We start from the raw sequence: 17291 nt of genomic DNA, 5'->3' as shown, positions 1-17291 counted from the left end.
TCTTCCCAAGCCTAAGCACTGCTATACTATATGCTTTATCTTTTTATATTTAGAAATGCAACCTAAACATGATAATTATTAATAATGATTGACAATGTCAGCCTATATTTACATTCTGTTACACTTTTCAAAATCACACTGAAGTGGCCAGGCCCTGTGGCTCACACCTGTAATCCCAGCACTATGGGAGGCCAAGGCGGGCGGATCACTTGAGGTCCAGAGTTCGAGACCAAACTGACCAACGTGGAGAAACCCCATCTCTACTAAAAATACAAAAATTGGCCAGGCATGGTGGCACATACCTGTAATCCCAGCTATTCAGGAGGCTGAGACAGGAGAATCGCTTAAACCCGGGAGGCAGAGGTTGCAGTGAGCCAAGATCTTGCCAATGCACTTCAGCCTGGGCAACAAGAGTGAGACACCATCTCAAAAAAAATTACACTAGCAAAGAATATTATCACCTGTGTAAAGCTGAAGAAACTAAGGCACAAAGAGATTAAGTCTGTAGACAACTAGGAGCAAAGTCAGGCCAGGAGCCTGCTCTTTCTGGCTCCCTGACCAACGCTCTTTCCTTTTCTGTTATGTAAAGGTCATGATAGGGAAGAGGATAAAAGAAGAGCTTTCTCACATTTCCAAGGTTTTTAGGTTATCAAATAAGAATTTAAAATTAGGTAAAAATTAATGTGATACTGAAAGAGAATGACATTATCCCTCTTCAAAGTTGCAATGACTACACATGATACTTTGTGTTAGGTTTATAGATCCCGCCTAGGTCCTTGGTACAAATCCAAACATAACAAGATAAGGTATCTTTTGTGGCGAGCTCAGGTAAAGACAGGATTCCTCTTGTATGAGGTAAAACCCTTTCTTCCCACCCAGCCCTATGCATCCAATTCTTTTTTTTTTTTTTTTTTCTTTTTACAGAATTGCCCAAACTGCTTTATTTTGAAAATAAAAATTAATTTTCTAATTGACACATATTTGCCCATATTGATGGAGCACATAATGATATTTTGATACATACAGTGTATATTCATTAAATGAGAATGATTTTCATATTTTTTTTTCAAGCCCCCCACCCTGGAGTGCAGTGGCACAAACACAGCTCGCTGCAGCCTCCAACTCCCGGGCTCCAACATTCCACCCACCTCAGCCTCCTGAGTAGCTGGGACCACAGGCATGGGCCACCATGCCTGACTATTATTTTTTTTACTTTTAGTAGAGATGTAGTGTCACCTTGTTGGCCAGGCTGGTCTTGAACTTCTGGGCTCACGTAATCCTCCTGCCTCGGCCTCCCAAAGGGCTAGGATTACAGGTATGAACCATCGTGTCCAGCATCATTTCTTCTTGTTAAGTACATTCAATATCCTCTCCTCTAGCTATTTAAAAATATATTATAAATTATTTTTAACTATAGTCAGTCTATAGTGCTGTATGGAACACTAGAATTTATTCCTCCTAACTAGCTGTAATTTTATATATTTTAAACAATCTCTGTCTAACCCCCAGCCCACTACCTTTCCCAGCCTCTAGTAACCACTATTCTGCTCTCTACTTCTACAAGATTAACTTTTTAGCTTCCACATATGAGTGAGAACATGTGGTATTTGTCTTTCTGTTTCTGGCTTATTTCACTTAACATGATGTCCTCCAGGCTCATCCATGTTGCTATGAATGACAGGATTTCATTCTTTTTAATGGTTGAGTAGTATTCCATTGTGTGTGACTGTGTGTGTGTGTGTATATACATACCACATTTTCTTTATTCATTCATCTGTCGATGGACACATAGGTAGATTCCATATCTTCGCTGTTGTGAGTAATGTTGCATTAAACCTAGGGAACACATATATCCTTGGTGTACTGATTTCCTTTCTTTGAATATATATCCAGTAGTGGGATTATGGATCATATGATAGTTCTATTTGTAGTTTTTTGAAGAACCTCAGTACTGTTCTCCATAATGACTGTACTAGTTTACACTCCCACCAGCAGAGTATAAAGGTTCCTCTGTTTTTATCCATGCATCTAATGCAAACTATCTTTATATTGTGATACTGGTTTTAAAAAGGAGACAAGCCAGGCGTGGTGCCTCACGCCTGTAATCCCAGCACTTTGGGAGGCTGAGGTGGGTGGATCACGAGGTCAAAAGATCAAGACCATCCTGGTTAACATGGTGAAACACCGTCTCTACTAAAAAAAAAATACAAAAAATTAGCTGGGCATGGTGGTGCGTGCCTGTAATCCCAGCTACTCAGGAGGCTGAGGCAGGAGAGTTGCCTGAACACAGGAGGCGGAGGTTGCAGTGAGCCGAGATCAAGCCATTGCACTCCAGCCTGGGTAACAAGAGCGAAACTCCATCTCCAAAAAAAAAAGGAGACAAGTGGGCCGCAGTGGCTCCGGCCATATGTCCTGGCGCTTGAGGAAGCGAGGCCATGAGTTCAAGGCCAACCCGAGCAACGTTACAAGCTCTCATTGATTAACAAAAAAAAGTAGACAAAAGGACACATCCGTAATTCATAATATTTAAACCAGAATTTTATTTATGACAATATACAAGTACAATAAAAGGAAATATTTCCAAAAATGTGTAGCAAAGACCAACCTCACCCCTACTCAAAATTTTCCCATGCAGAAAAGAGAGAACTTCAGATCTCAAAAATCTTATTATTCTACTAACCAATGTGAATTCTATACCACTATAAAGAATACAGAAAATCTTTTATATGTAGACAGCATGGTTTTATCATGGGAACTCAGAATTTCCTTAATAAGTTGTTGACCCTAACAGGGTCAACTGATTACTCTTAGAAAGAAATGGTAAAACTTTCTTTAATTTTTTTTTTTTTTTTGAGACGGAGTCTCAGTCTGTCGCCCAGACTGGAGTGCAGTGGCATGATCTCAGTTCACTGCAACCTCTGCCACCCAGGTTCAACTGATTCTCCTGCCTCAGCCTCCCAAGTAGCTGGGATTACAGGCGCCTGCCACTGTGCCCAGCTAATTTTTATAGTTTTTAGTAGAGATGGGGTTTCACCATCTTGGCCAGGCTGGTCTTAAACTCTGGACCTCATGATCCACCCCCTACCTCGGCCTCCCAAAGTGCTGGGATTACAGGTTTGAGCCACCACCCCCGACCGGGTAATTCTGTTAAAACCAAAACTATTATTACTGGTAGTTTCCCCCAGAATTTAGTTGCCTTATATTAAATAGTTTATTACCTCATTCCATTACGTCAGTATAGGAGGGTGTGCCTGGAAGTTATATTGTTCAAAATTAGAAGTTCACAGCTCTTTGAGTAAGATTCTTCTTTGGGCTGTGGTGGAATGTTTATAACACCAGCTTTAAAAATTTTTTCCAGTTGAAATTATTATGGTCCTGGCACAGAACTTAAGGGCCTCCATCTCCAGTTTATATCTGTATTTGAACAAATGTTAATTACTTTTCTTCCCACTCAAATTGAATTTATTGTAACAACCAAATTAAAGCAAGATTTTAAAACATTTCCTCCATAATTCTATGCACTAAAATGGCCTTTTCATTTATCAGAACTCTCTCTCCAAGTTTATATCACTCTTTTGTTGTAATAGACATCTTTTGTTGAAATTCAGCATAGATAGAGAAAAATACAAAAAAGCCAAGGGTACAGTTTGAAAGTTGGATGGGGGACTCACAAAGTGCATGCACCTCTGTGATCACTACGTAGGTCTGGAAATGAAGTATTACCCTAACCCCAAAGCCCTGTCCTGTCACTGGCCAGTCAATATCCGCCCCTTCTCCTCAAATGTCACTTCTCTTCTTACTTATGTCACCATGGATTTGTTTTGCTCAGTTTTGAATGCTATTTAAATGAAATCACATTGTATGTTGCGCGGGGGTGGCTTCTCTTGGTCAATATTAGGTTTTAACATGTAGTCAATTGAGGTATGTAGCAAAAATTCCTTATATTTCTTTGTTGTATGCTATTCTATTGTACAAATACACTACAATTTATTTATTCATTCTACTGTTGGACATCTCAGTAGTTTCCAGTTTTGTGAGACTATTCTGAAGAATGTTACTATGTTATTATCAATATTATTACTTGTCTTTTGCAGATACATTTTTTACACACACACACTTTTGGTGGATATATACCTAGGAATGGAATTGTTGGGTCATAGGCGTAGGCATATACTCAAATTTGGTAGACACTACCAAACTGTCTTCCAAATTAGTTGTACCAATATTTCCTCCAATCAGCTGTACCTAAGAGTTGCTGTTTCACCCCATCCTCAACCATACTTGGGATTTTTGAGTGTTTTAAATTGTAGCTATTCTAGGCTAATGTTATTTTGATATTGGCACAGAACTTGAGGTACTCTAACTCCAGTTTATATACATATTTGCACAAAAGATAAAGTATGTGTATCATTGTATGTGTATTATTTAATTGGTGTCTTTAATTTCTAAGTCCTTGATTATGAATTCAATTGGCCTCCTTTTCATATATTTATTAACCATTTAGGTATCTTCTTTTGTGCTACTACTTTATGTTCTTGCTAATTATTCTATTGAGTTATCTTTCTCTTTCTTATTGATTTGTAGGGATTCTTTCTATATTTCAGATGTAGTCCCCTTTTCTGGTGCTATGTGTTATGTATGTCTTCTTTGTGGTTTGCCTTTTCCCTCTTTTATAGTGTCTCTCCTTTTGAAAATTTTATTGTGGAAAAATTCAAACATAAGCTAACGTATTGGTGGGAATGTAAATTAGTTAAATCTCCATAGAAAATATTCTGGAGATTTCTCAAAGAATTAAAAATAGAACTACCATGCAACTCAGCAACCCCACTACTGGAGCTATCTACCCAAAGGAAAAGAAATAGTTTTATCAAAAAGACACCTGCACTAGTATGTTTATCACAGCACTAATCACAACAGCAAAGGCATGAAATCAACCTAAGCGTCCATTAACAATAGATTGGATAAAGAAAATATGGTGTGTATACACTATGGAATACTATACAGCTATAAAAAAGAACAAAATGATGTCCTTTGCAGCAATGTGGTTGCAGCTAGAGGCCATTATCCTAAATGAATTAATGCAGAAACAGAAAATCAAATACCATGTCATGGACTCACTGGTAAGTGGGAGCTAAACAATGGATGTTGATATTCTAACTTCCTGAGATGAAATTCTAGATAATGAATTTTAGCCATTTTTTACTAACACATGCTAAAGGATATAGATTTCCCTCTAAACACCACTTTAGCTGCATCTCATTAATTAATTATTATTTTTTTTTTTTTGAGACGGAGTTTCACTGTTGTTACTCAGACTGGAGTACAATGGCATGATCTTGGCTCACTGCAACCTCCACCTTCTGGGTTCAAGCAATTCTCCTGCCTCAGCCTCCTGAGTAGCTGGGACTACAAGTGCACACCACCATGCCCAGCTAATTTTTTGTATTTTTGGTAGAGGCGGGGTTTCACCTTGTTGACCAGGATGGTCTCAATCTCTTGACCTCGTGATCCTCCCGCCTCAGCCTCCCAAAGTGCTGGGATTGTAGGCATAAGCCACAGCGCCCAGCCTATTTTTTTTTTTTTTTTTTTTTTTTGAGACAGAGTCTCTCTGTCCTCGAAGGTGGAGTGCAGTGGCATGATCTCAGCTCACTGTAACCTCCACCTACCAGGTTCAAGCAATTCTCAAGCCTCAGCCTCCTGAGTAGCTGGGATTATAGGCGTGAGCCACCACACCCAGCTTAATTTTTTGTATTTTTAGTAGAGACAAAGTCTTGCCACTTTGGCCAGGCTGGTCTCAAACTCCTGGCCTCAAAGTGATCTGCCCACCTCGGCATCCCAAAAGTGCTGGGATTAAGGGCATGAGCCACTGCACCTGGCCGCATCTCATGACTTTTGATGTGGCTTATTATTATTATTAAGTTCAAAATATTTTCTAATTTTGGTTACAGTTTCTTTTTAGCCCATAGGTTATTTATATGGGTTGCTTAATTTCCAAACATTTCTAGTTATCTTTCTTAGTATACTATTTGTTATAACTATATATTGTTATTTAACAGTAAATAACTGGGATCTTGATTTTCTTCCTTGCATGGATCATGGATTCTGTCCTAGTTGTGCTTTAGAGAGATGAAAAAAAGGACTCAGTGGTTAGAACAAATTGGAAAAGGAGGGCTGGCAGCAGAACCTGTCTGACTCACTACTCTGAGGAGCTACTACAGAAATAGCAATGGTCTTTCAGTAGCAAAGAACAATCATTAGAATTGATGCCTTGAAATTGAGTAACAACCCCTGGGTTCCTGGAATTGCCATAATACGGGGACCTCAGAAAGGAAAGATATTCTTATAATAAGCAGGATAGATATTTGGAGTCATATTACTACTAAAAATACGTGACCGTAAGTTATCCTCCAGCTAGTGAAACAGGAAATAACATTTTTCATTTGATATCATACTTATCATTTCATACTGCATTTGATATTTAGGAGACACATATATAATTTAGTCTCCCTTAGCCAGGCATGGTAGTGTGAGTCTATAATCCCAGCTACTCAGGAGGCTGAGGCAGGAGAATCACTTGAACCCAGGAGGTGGAGGTGGCAGTGAGCCAAGATCACACCACTGCACTCCAGCCTGGTCAACAAGAGTGAAAACTCCATCTTTAAATAAACAAACAAATAAATATATGTCTCCCTAATGTGAAAATAATACCCATAGCTAATATTCACTCAGCACTTACTATATATTAGATACTTTTCTATGACTTTTGCCTCTATTATTTTAGTCCTCTTATTTGTTATTATCCTCATTTTCAGATGAAGAAACTAAAGCACTATGATTTTAAGTAGCTTGTCCAAGGTTATTCAGCTGCTGGTGAAGGCCAAATTCAAAATGGGGATGTCTGACATTAGAGTCAATGCTCTTACCCTCTTTGTACAACAATAACAAATACTTAGAGTTTGTAGCAATAACATTTTAAGTGCTCAGCATATGTTAAGTTATTTAATCATTGCAATAATCCTATGAGATATTTAGTTTTGCTATAATCCCATTTTATAGGTAAGAAAACTGAGGCATAGAAAGATTCAGTAACTTACTCAGGATTGTATTGCTAGTAGGTGGCAGAGCTGAGATTCAGACATGGGCAGTCTGTCTGCAGTTTCTGTCTTCACCATTACATAATACTGCCTCTCAAATTGTATTGACTTATCAAAGACATGGCAAGTGTCAAACATTGGTTCATATGTATGTTATACTATCAGTCACAAATTAATATTCACCAAGGTCTGATAATTATGTCAGAAATAAAACATTTATCTTTAAATGGATGTTTTGCTAATAAATAATTTCTTCATAAAGTTTTTTGAATTTTCAAATGTAAAAATATAATTTATAAGCATAATAGAAATAATCTGCAAACAATAATGTTGATAAATATCATTACACAAAAATATATGTATTCTCAGTTTGTATTCTGTGGCAAAAACAAATCACTGTTGTAGATAAGATCAGCTCAGGGAAATAAAAATTCAATTTACCTTAATTTGTGCACACAGATTATTTCTTCCATGGCTGCAATCTGAATTATTAATGTTAAAACTTAAACTTTAATGGTAAACCACTCAAGGACTTCATAAATACACTGTAGAGACAAGGTTTATTCAATGTTAGTTCCACAGGAAGGGAAAAAGAGTCCATTTTTATCCATGTCAAGCCATACTCAAGTAAGCTTAAGGGCAGCAAAGCCAAAGAATCCCCTCCCCATACATCACATTTAAAAAACTGTTCAGTAAATTATACAGTAATTGATGTCCTTCAACTGTAATGGAAAGTGGCTCACACCTGTAATCCTAGCACTTTTGGAGGCCGAAGTGGGAGGATCATGAGTCCAGGAGCTCAAGGCCAGCCTGAGTGACATGGCAAGACCCAATCTCTACTAAAAATACCAAAAAAATTATAATAAAATAACTGGGCATAGTGGCACATGTCTGTAGTCTCAGCTACTTGGGAGGCTGAGTGGAGGATTGCTTGAGCCTGGGAGGCAGAGGTTTCAATGAGTCAAGATTGTGCCACTGTACTCCAGCCTGGGCAACACAGTGAGACCCTGTCTCAAAAATTTTCTTTTTTAATTAAAAAAAATTTTTTTAAATGTTAGTGTGCCAGGTATAGGACTTTAAATCCTTTATCCAATCATTTTTTATTGCAGTAATGATAATTTCCTACTGATCTTTGACCTCCTGTCTTTGGTGTATTTTCACTGTATATATTTGTTATCCACACAGGATATGCTTTTCCAAAGCAAGGATTACTACTGATTCAAACTGATTTTATGGAAAGGTCATTCCAGGAAGTAAGTTGACATCAGAGAACTCACTGAATACAAGAATGACATTTTCATTCAAAGAGCTAGATTATTTTTTGGATGTCCAGTTTATATGAGCATCCACAGAATTTTTTGGGCATAAAGCACCCTTGTCTTATTTTAAATAGCATCTGAACATTTGTGCTAATGGAAACATTGATTACTTACTCCAGAATGAGTTGTGGAAAGGACAGTCTGAATAGAAAAGAATTCTGTGACATCACTGCCACTTTCACAAAGAAAATAATCCAGCCTATAAAGCAAGAATTCACTATATAAGGCAAGTAAACAAATAACAGATTTTGAAACTTTAAGCTTTGAAAATCATTTGAAAAATCAAATGATTACCCCCAAAGAATTCTTCTTAGTGTTTCACAAAATAAAGAGCCCATGAACACTCAGCAAGATCAAAGCAAATTGCTAAATTTTGGGACATGAAAATCAGCAGAATATTTTTTAAAAGCAGACAGATCATTTGAGGTCAGGAGTTTGAGATCAGCTTGATGAACATGGTGAAACCCCATCTCTACTAAAAATACAAATAATTAGCCGGGCATGGTGGTGCATGCCTATAATCGTCCACTACTCACTAAGGGGGCTAAGCAGGAGAATGGCTTGAACTGGGAAGGGAGAAGTTGCAGTGAGCCGAGGTTGCGCCACTGCACTCCAGCCTGGGTGACAGAGTGAGACTATCTCAAAAAATAAATAAATAGATAAAAGTAACTCCCTGGAAATTGGCACCTTGGTAATAATCAACAGCCAGAGTGATTTTAAAAAGAAAAAAATTTAATTATTGTAATGGACTGAATGTTTCTGTTCCCTCCAAAATTCATACATAGAAGCCCCAACTCCTAACGTGATGGTATTTGTGAGAGGGGGTTTTGGGTGACAATTAGGGTTAGATGGGATCATGATGGAGAGACCCTATTTTGGTGAGATTAGTGCCCTTATAAGATGAGGCACCTGGCCCGGAGAGGTGGCTCATGCCTATAATCCCAGCACTTTGGGAGGCCGAGGCGGGTGGATCACAAGGTCAAGAGATCGAGACCATCTTGGTCAACATGGGGAAACCCCGTCTCTACTAAAAATACAAAAATTAGCCAGGTGTGGTAGCGGGTGCCTGTAATCCCAGCTACTCAGGAGGCTGAGGCAGGAGAATTGCTTGAACCCAGGAGGCGGAGGTTGCGGTGAGCCGAGATCACGCCATTGCACTCCAGCCTGGGTAACAAGAGGGAAACTCCATCTCAAAAAAAAAAAAGATGAGGCACCAAAGAGCTGGCTCTCTCTCCACCATGTGAGGACATGGTAAGAAAGAAGGCAGCTGTCTCCAAACCAGGAAGAGAGCCCTCACGAGGAATCAAATTGGCTGGTAGCCTATTCTTAGTCTTCCAGCCTTCAGGACTGTGAGAAAATATGTTTCTGTTGTGTAAGCCACCCAGTCTATGGTATTTGTTATGGCAGCCCAAACTCCTTCCAGATTTCAGTAGACACAAAATGAACGAGCTTCATCTCAGAAATTGTGACCGTTTGTATGTACTAAAGATGAACCTACTTTTTTTCTAAATCAGTGTGGAACCTAAAAGTAAAAGGAAGTTATATCCTAAAATGCCAAAGTTTGTGACAATACAGTAATCACTGCCCTCTAAAATATACCATTAAAAGTAGTTCCTTAGTAACTCAGTAAATTCAAGTAATCAATCACAACAACAAAATGCCAAAATCCTGTGTGCCTACAGCTCTAAGATATATTTCAGCTCTGACATGCTATAATTGTATGTATTTGATGTTTAATTATAGTAATCATTAGAATGGATTTTCCTCGCCCAATATGTATGACATTTGAGTATTTTCATGGAAGTTAGGTTTACAAACTAAGAACAGTACTTTTCCCTCATTTCGTGTATAGGATAATTTTAAGCAACAGGATAGCTTTACCATCACCTGAAATACTGGAATATTTCTTATGCTGGAACTTCCTTCTTAAGACTCTCATTATAAAGACATCATGCCAGGAGAGGTGGGTCACGCCTGTAATCCCAGCACTTTCGGATACCTACGCGGGTGGATCACCTGAGGTCAGGAGTTCGAGACCCACCTGGCCAACATGGTGAAACCCCGTCTCTACTAAAAATACAAAAATTAGCCAGGCATGGTGGCGCACACCTTTAGTGCCAGCTACTCGGGAGGCTGAGGTGGGAGAATCACTTGAACCTGGGAGGTGGAGGTTGCAGTGAGCTGAGATCATGCCACTGCATTCCAGACTGGGCAACAGAGCAAGACTTCATCTCAATTTAAAAAAAAGACATAATATCAATGTCTCTTGAGCACATGAAAGAATCGTTGTCATCAGGCTGTCCCCTTGGTTGGCTTTATGCACCATCCTGAGTTATACAGTTACATGGCAGCACTGAGGCTACCAGAAAATAGAGTGTGTTTCGCACTGCCATGGCAGAAATACCAAGCCAAGAATCCCTCTTAGCACAGCAGAACAGGGCAATGACCAGTGACACACAAAGAATACATCTGTGGTATGCCTGACTTCATTCAGATAGGATGTTTCTTAGATTCCAGATCAAGAGCATTTTTTTTTTCTTTTGAGATGGAGTCTCCCTCTGTCTCCCAGGCTGGAGTGCAGTGGCATGATCTCAGCTCACTGCAACCTTCACCTCCTGGGTTCAAGCCATTTTCCTGCCTCAGCCTCCCGAGTAGCTGACATTACAGATGCGTGCCACAACACCAGCTAGTTTTTATATTTTTAGTAGAGACGGGGTTTCACCATGTTGGCCAAGGCTGGTCTCCAGCCAGCTCCTGACCTCAGGTGATCAGCCTACCTCCTCCTCCCAAAGTGCTGGGATTACAAGGAATGAGAGGAGCCACTGTACCTGGCCAAATAAATTATATCTTTCTTTTCTTACTTTATTAAAATGCTGAGTTTTATTTCACATGTATATTTTTGTCTCCCCACCATTTGCATATCTAACCTCTGCTACTGATACGTTCTATTATAACATTCCATACATACTTAAAACCAAGCAAAAGGTGAAGTTCCATCTTTAAAAACTAAAGAGGCATTTTGGACAATACATTCTTGGCAATGAAACCTGAACAACACTTACCAAACACTTTAGGAAAGTTCTCACTCGTCATTATGAAAGGACAGCCAGATATCAATTGCTACAGAAATGAAATAAGATGGAAAATTTTTAACAAATTATTTAAACTATTTTCTTACTAGAGATCTTGAATAGCCACCTGGTCAGTCATCCAGAAGCAATTCTTCACATAATTGATGAACTTGTCTTCCACTTTCGGAAGAGAACCACTTTTTTCTATACTTGCTTGTATTTTTGTTTTAATGTCTTCTACGGAACTGGATCCTTTTGATATTTTAGGAGTTTTTTCCTGTTTTTTTTTTTTTTTTTTTGAAGGATTCTTGTCCTTTTGATGTTGGCATTGATGGTTTTGAGTATTTTCCATTCTGATTTGACTTTCCTGCATTTTTGGCTGGAGTATCTCATATAGATTTCTTCACTGGAGCTTTTTCTTCAGTTTCCTCATCATCTTCATCTTCATCAGCAGCAAGTTTTACTTTTTTCTGTGGAATCTTGCTACCACCTCCAGGGGCAGACTCCTTTCCAGACATATTGAAGAGTTTCACATCCTCCTCCTCTTCATCTTCCTCCACAGCTACTAAGTGCTGTCTACTAATATGCACTGGCCCTGAACCACACTTCAACCATAAGACCACTGATGGTGTAATTTCAAAGCCCCCAAGGGAAACTTAGCTGTACACACATTTTCAAAGTTGCCAGTGTTACTTTAATTGGACTGCCTTTGTAATTCATTGCCTCTGCTTCAACAATGTGCAGTTCATCCTTTGCACTAGCCCCTACACTGACCGTTCTTAAAGATAACTGGTGCTCATTTTCATCATTATCCACCTTAAAATGATAATCTTTGTTGGCCTTTTGTTTACAACTGAAAAGATAGTTCTGGGCCTCAGGGGGCTCGTGTCTGTGTCTGTCAAATCTTCCATCGGCGTCAGCATGCACTTAGGTGGGAGAAAAGATGGACGGAGATAAATGACCACTGCTCAAAAGAACAGCTGCGCAGGATGGAATCACACCAGGGGATAAATTATATCTTAACATTAACTTATTTCTAATTAGTAAATGCAATTTACCTGGGATATTGTGGGTTTTCAAAAAAAATTTTAAATAATGTTAGAGAAAGTTATTTTTCTTCTCCATTTTTGTTTTTAATGTGCCTTACATATTTCAAAGCCCCGTTAAGTATGATTGACTCAGTTGTTACTTTGGGAGATGGAGGCAGGCGGATCACCTGAGGTCAGGAGTTCGAGACCAGTCTGGCCAACATGGCAAAACCCTGTCTCTACTAAAAATACAAAAATTAGCCAGGCATGGTGATGCATGCCTATAGTCCCAGCTACTCGGGAGGCCAAGGCAGGAGAATTGCTTGAACCCAAGGGGTGGATGGAGGTTGCAGTGAGGCGAGATCACGCCACTGCACTTCAGCCTGGGTGACAGAGCAAGACTCTGTCTTTAAATAAATAAATAAATAAATAAAAGTATGATTAACTGAGTTGTTAGGAAAAATGAATCTTGGGATAGAGCCCAACAATCAAGAAAATGAACACCAAGCACCTTGTACCTCTGACTCAAGCCTTAGAAGCCTCCCCAAAGTTCATTTCTCCCCCGAGGCAAAGCCAGTATCCATTCCAGCATCTGTCTGTGGGGCATTTCTACCATCCAGCTTTCACTCTCATAAGCTAACCCTTGCCAATCCTTCAATAAATTAAGTGATCTCTAAATGCAGAGCACTATGCTAAGCACCTGGAGGTTACAGGTATGAGGAGAGGCAAGTTTCAAAACAAAAAGGGATCATGGTTTCAATTGTAGGAGAATTTATAATTTAGTCTAGAAGATAGAGTATATAAATGTAAAAATTATTCAAGCACATTTACAAAATAACAAAAGCTTACATGATATTATATAACTCAAATGTATAAAGTGGGTATGAATTAACATGCAAAGAGCTTCTGCCCCCAATAAATGAGTGAATAAATCAGCCATGAATTAGAATTTTAAAGGTTGCAAGGATTGTAGGCTAGCATAAAGGAAAGGAAAGATCATTGCAAGTAAAAATATACACTGATAAAATATTTTTGGATATATGGAAAAATTCATATCTGCTTGAAGATCTGTGGTTGCTTATCTATTCAACAAACTCCTATTGACTATATACTCCTTTCCAGGTATTCATTCATTCAATAAATACTTGTTTACTGCTTGTTTTGTGTCAGTCAGAAGCTGGAAATAGAGGAGTGAATAGGAGAGACAGGGCTATGCTACACCCTGAACACATTTGAAATTTAATGAGTAGGACAAACATTTAAATAAACAATTACAGTAAAGTAAGATGGTATATGATATAAGAAATACAGCCACTACTGGAAATTATTGAAAGAAATACTAAATACTAAACAACTGGGAATTATTTAAACATGGAAGTAATATGATCATATTTGTAAATTTTTAAAAACATTTCTCTAATTGCCAAAGAAAAATGAATCACAACAGAGTAACAGAAGAGAGCCATTTAGATAGCTGGTCAGCAAAAGGAACAATCATCAGATTAAACAGACAACCCACAGAATGAGAGAAAATATTTGCAAACTGTGCATCCAACAAAGGACTAATGCCCAGAATGATAAGGAACTCAAACAAATCAGAAAGAAAAAAAAAATCCCATCAAAAATTGGGCAAATGACATGAATAGACACTTCTCAAAAGGAGATGTACAAATGGTCAAGAAACATATGAATTCACATCACTAATCATCAGAGAAATGCAAATTAAAACCACAATGAGATACCACCTTACCCTAGCCAGAATGGTGATTATTAAAAAGTTAAAAAACTAGTCAGGTGCGTTGGTTCATGCCTGTAATCCCGGCACTTTGGGAGGCCAAAGTGGACAGATCGATCACCTGAGGTCAAGAGTTCAAGACCAGCCTGGCCAACATGGTGAAACCCCCATCTCCACTAAAAATACAAAAATTAGCCTGGTGTGGTGGTACGTGTCTGTAATCCCAGCTACTCAGGAGGCTGAGGTAGGAGAGGATTGCTTGAACTCAGTTGCAGTTAGCTGAGATTGCACCATTGCACTCCAGTCTGGGTGGCAGAGCAAGACTGTCACACACACACACACACAAAAAAAAAAGTTAAAAAATACATGTTGACATGGGTGTGATGAAAAGGGAATGCTTATACACTGCTGGTGGGAATGTAAATTAGTACAATCTCTATGCAAAACAGTATGGAGATTTCTTAAAGAACTAAAAGTAGATCTACCATTCAGTCTAGGAGTTCCACTCCTGGGTATCTACCCAAAGGAAAAGAAGTCATATCAAAAAGACACCTGCACACATGTTTATCGCAGCACAATTCACAGTTGCAAAGATATGGAACCAACCTAAGTGCCCATCAACCAATGAGTGGATAAAGAAAACATGGTATATAAATACCATGGAATACTACTTAGCCATAAAAAGGAACAAAATTACATCTTTTGCAGGGAATTGAATGGAGTTGGAGGCCATTATTCTAAGTGAAGAAACTCAGGAGTGAAAAACCAAATACTGCATGTTCTCACTTATAAATAGGAGCTAAGCTATGAGTATGCAAAGACTCAGAAGGGGGGTGGGTGGGAGTAGAAATAGGGATTAAAAAAACTACAAATTGGGCATAATGTCCACTACTCGGGTAAGGGGTGCACTAAAATCTCAGACTTCACCCCTATATAATTCATCTGTGTCACCAAAAACAAATATATAGATATAGATATAGATATATAGATGTGTGTGTGTGTGTGTGTGTGTGTGTGTGTGTATAAAGAAAGCTGGTGGCTGCCATTCTAGTAAGAGGTAGAAAGTGATGAATGAGAGAATGGAGAAACATGGCAAACTTAAGACATACTTGGGAGGTAGAATAAGAACCTCCAAGGTATTTCCTGGCTTTAGAAGCTTAAAAAGACATAATAAATATAATTCTGTATTCTGGATTGAGTAACTGGGTTAGTGATGATGTCATTTACTAAGATAGGAAGCACTGGAAGGAGAACAGGTTTGGAGATTAAGTTTGAAAATGCATAGTCCAGTTTTCACGTTCAATTTTGTTTATAACACTGCATTAGATGCTAAATAAGGAATAGTGTCTGACCTTGAGGGTTAACAGTATAGAATAATATACATTATTATAATTTTGTAAAATAAAAGGCTAAATAGAGATACGCAGGATGTGAGTTAGGCAAGTTAGGGGAGTTTACGCTGTAGTGAATAAACTTCAAAGCTCAGTAACCAACAAAATTTTATTTCTTTTATTTATTTATTCATTTTTTGGAGACAGAGTCTTACTCTGTTGTCCAGGCTAGAGTGAAATCTTGGCTCACTGCAATGGCCACCTTTCGGGTTCAAGCAATTATCTTGCCTCAGCCTCCCGAGTAGCTGGGATTACAGATGCCCACCACCGTGCGCAGCTAATTTTTGCATTTTTAATAGAGACTGGGTTTCACCATCTTGGCCAGGCTAGAGTCAAACTCCCCACCTTGTGATCCACCCACCTCAGTCTCCCAAAGTGCTGGGATTACAGGCGTGAGCCACTGCACCCAGCCCAAAAGTTTATATCTTGCTTACATAAAGTCTAATCCATGTTCAAAAGACTTCCCAGAGCAGTTCCCCCCCACTTTTTGTCTGTTTAGGCCATTTCCATCTTGTGGTTTTACCTTCTCTTCACAAGACCTTTACAGTTGCCAAGAGAAGAAAGAGTTGGAGGGTCATGCACCAACTCTTAGGTGTTTTGGACCAGAAGTGGCATATCTCCATACACTTCCACTCACAGCCCTTTGACCAGAAGTCACATGGCCTTACCTCACTGGAAAGGAGCTGGGAAATGTGCATCATAAAGAGACTCTATTCAATGAGGAGCAAGAATCTCGCCACAGATATGAAATGGGAGTGGTTAATTATGAGTCAAGACATCTTTCAGAGAGAGACAACATTTGTGCTGGGAGTTAAAGGAAGCCTTAGGATTGGCCATGTAAGGAAGGCAGAGGAAGGACTGCAAACTATAGGAATATCACATACAAAAACACTGAAACATGTAATAGTTGGATATGTTGGAGATGTCTGGGGAATAGTGAGAAGAAATTGACAGAGTAGAGGTTTTCAGGGAAGTAGAAGAAAATAGATGATTATACAGATTGGGGAGAATACAGATATGCTAAGGATGTTGTATTCTGACATCTAGATGAGGGTGAACCACTGGTGGTTTTTAGGTAAATAAATAACTTTATCAGGGGCAGTAAAACCATCTAGGAGACTATCATATAGTCCAGAGAGGTGAAGAGGCTCAACCTTCAGAAGAGGCCATAGAGGTTATAATAGATGTATTATATATGTAGATGTAGTATATATATAAGTAGATATAACAAATATATCTACTTAGATGACAGAACGGGCATATGAGTCAAACTAAAACCAGTGACATGTGAGGGTGAGGGAGAAGGAGCTGTGGAGAATGAATTTGAGATTTCTAGCTTGGTCATTTCAATGGATGGTGAAGCCATTAACAAAAGTAGGGAAAACAGCCACTGGAACAGACTGAAGAGTAAAAATAACTTTTTATGCAGTTAGAAATTCAAGCCTTTTGGATCATCCTTTGTTGAAGTTTGTTTACCAAGAATAAATCTATAACTATGTTGTAATAATATTTTTCTTAAAATTAAATTCCTTGTCTACGGAAGCACTGGAAGAGTAGACTTTGTTATTAGCTAAAAACACCTCCCTTCTTTGAGTCTTAGCCCAGTTTCTCTTGCCTACTGGATCTGATGTGCTTGGAGCATGGAAGCATCTG

General features: G+C 38.7%; 1 long non-coding RNA gene and 1 pseudogene across 1 annotated transcript; both read right to left on the bottom strand.

Moving 5' to 3' along the window:
* Window positions 1-1244: 1244 nt before the first annotated feature.
* On the bottom strand, window positions 1245-3331 carry LOC118149212 (uncharacterized). Its single transcript, XR_004736533.3, has 3 exons — window positions 3219-3331; window positions 1753-1836; window positions 1245-1379 (listed from the first exon to the last, which is right to left on the bottom strand). It is a non-coding gene; the product is annotated as an uncharacterized LOC118149212 (long non-coding RNA).
* A 4133-nt stretch (window positions 3332-7464) lies between these two features.
* Window positions 7465-12906, bottom strand: LOC128930063 (nucleophosmin pseudogene; annotated as a pseudogene).
* Between the last annotated feature and the right edge of the window lie 4385 nt (window positions 12907-17291).

This window comes from Callithrix jacchus, chromosome 18 (genome assembly GCF_049354715.1).
Source record: "Callithrix jacchus isolate 240 chromosome 18, calJac240_pri, whole genome shotgun sequence".
Classification (NCBI taxonomy): Eukaryota; Metazoa; Chordata; class Mammalia; order Primates; family Cebidae; genus Callithrix; species Callithrix jacchus.
Note: the sequence above shows the minus strand (reverse complement) of the source record. Positions and strands in the feature narration are given on the sequence as shown.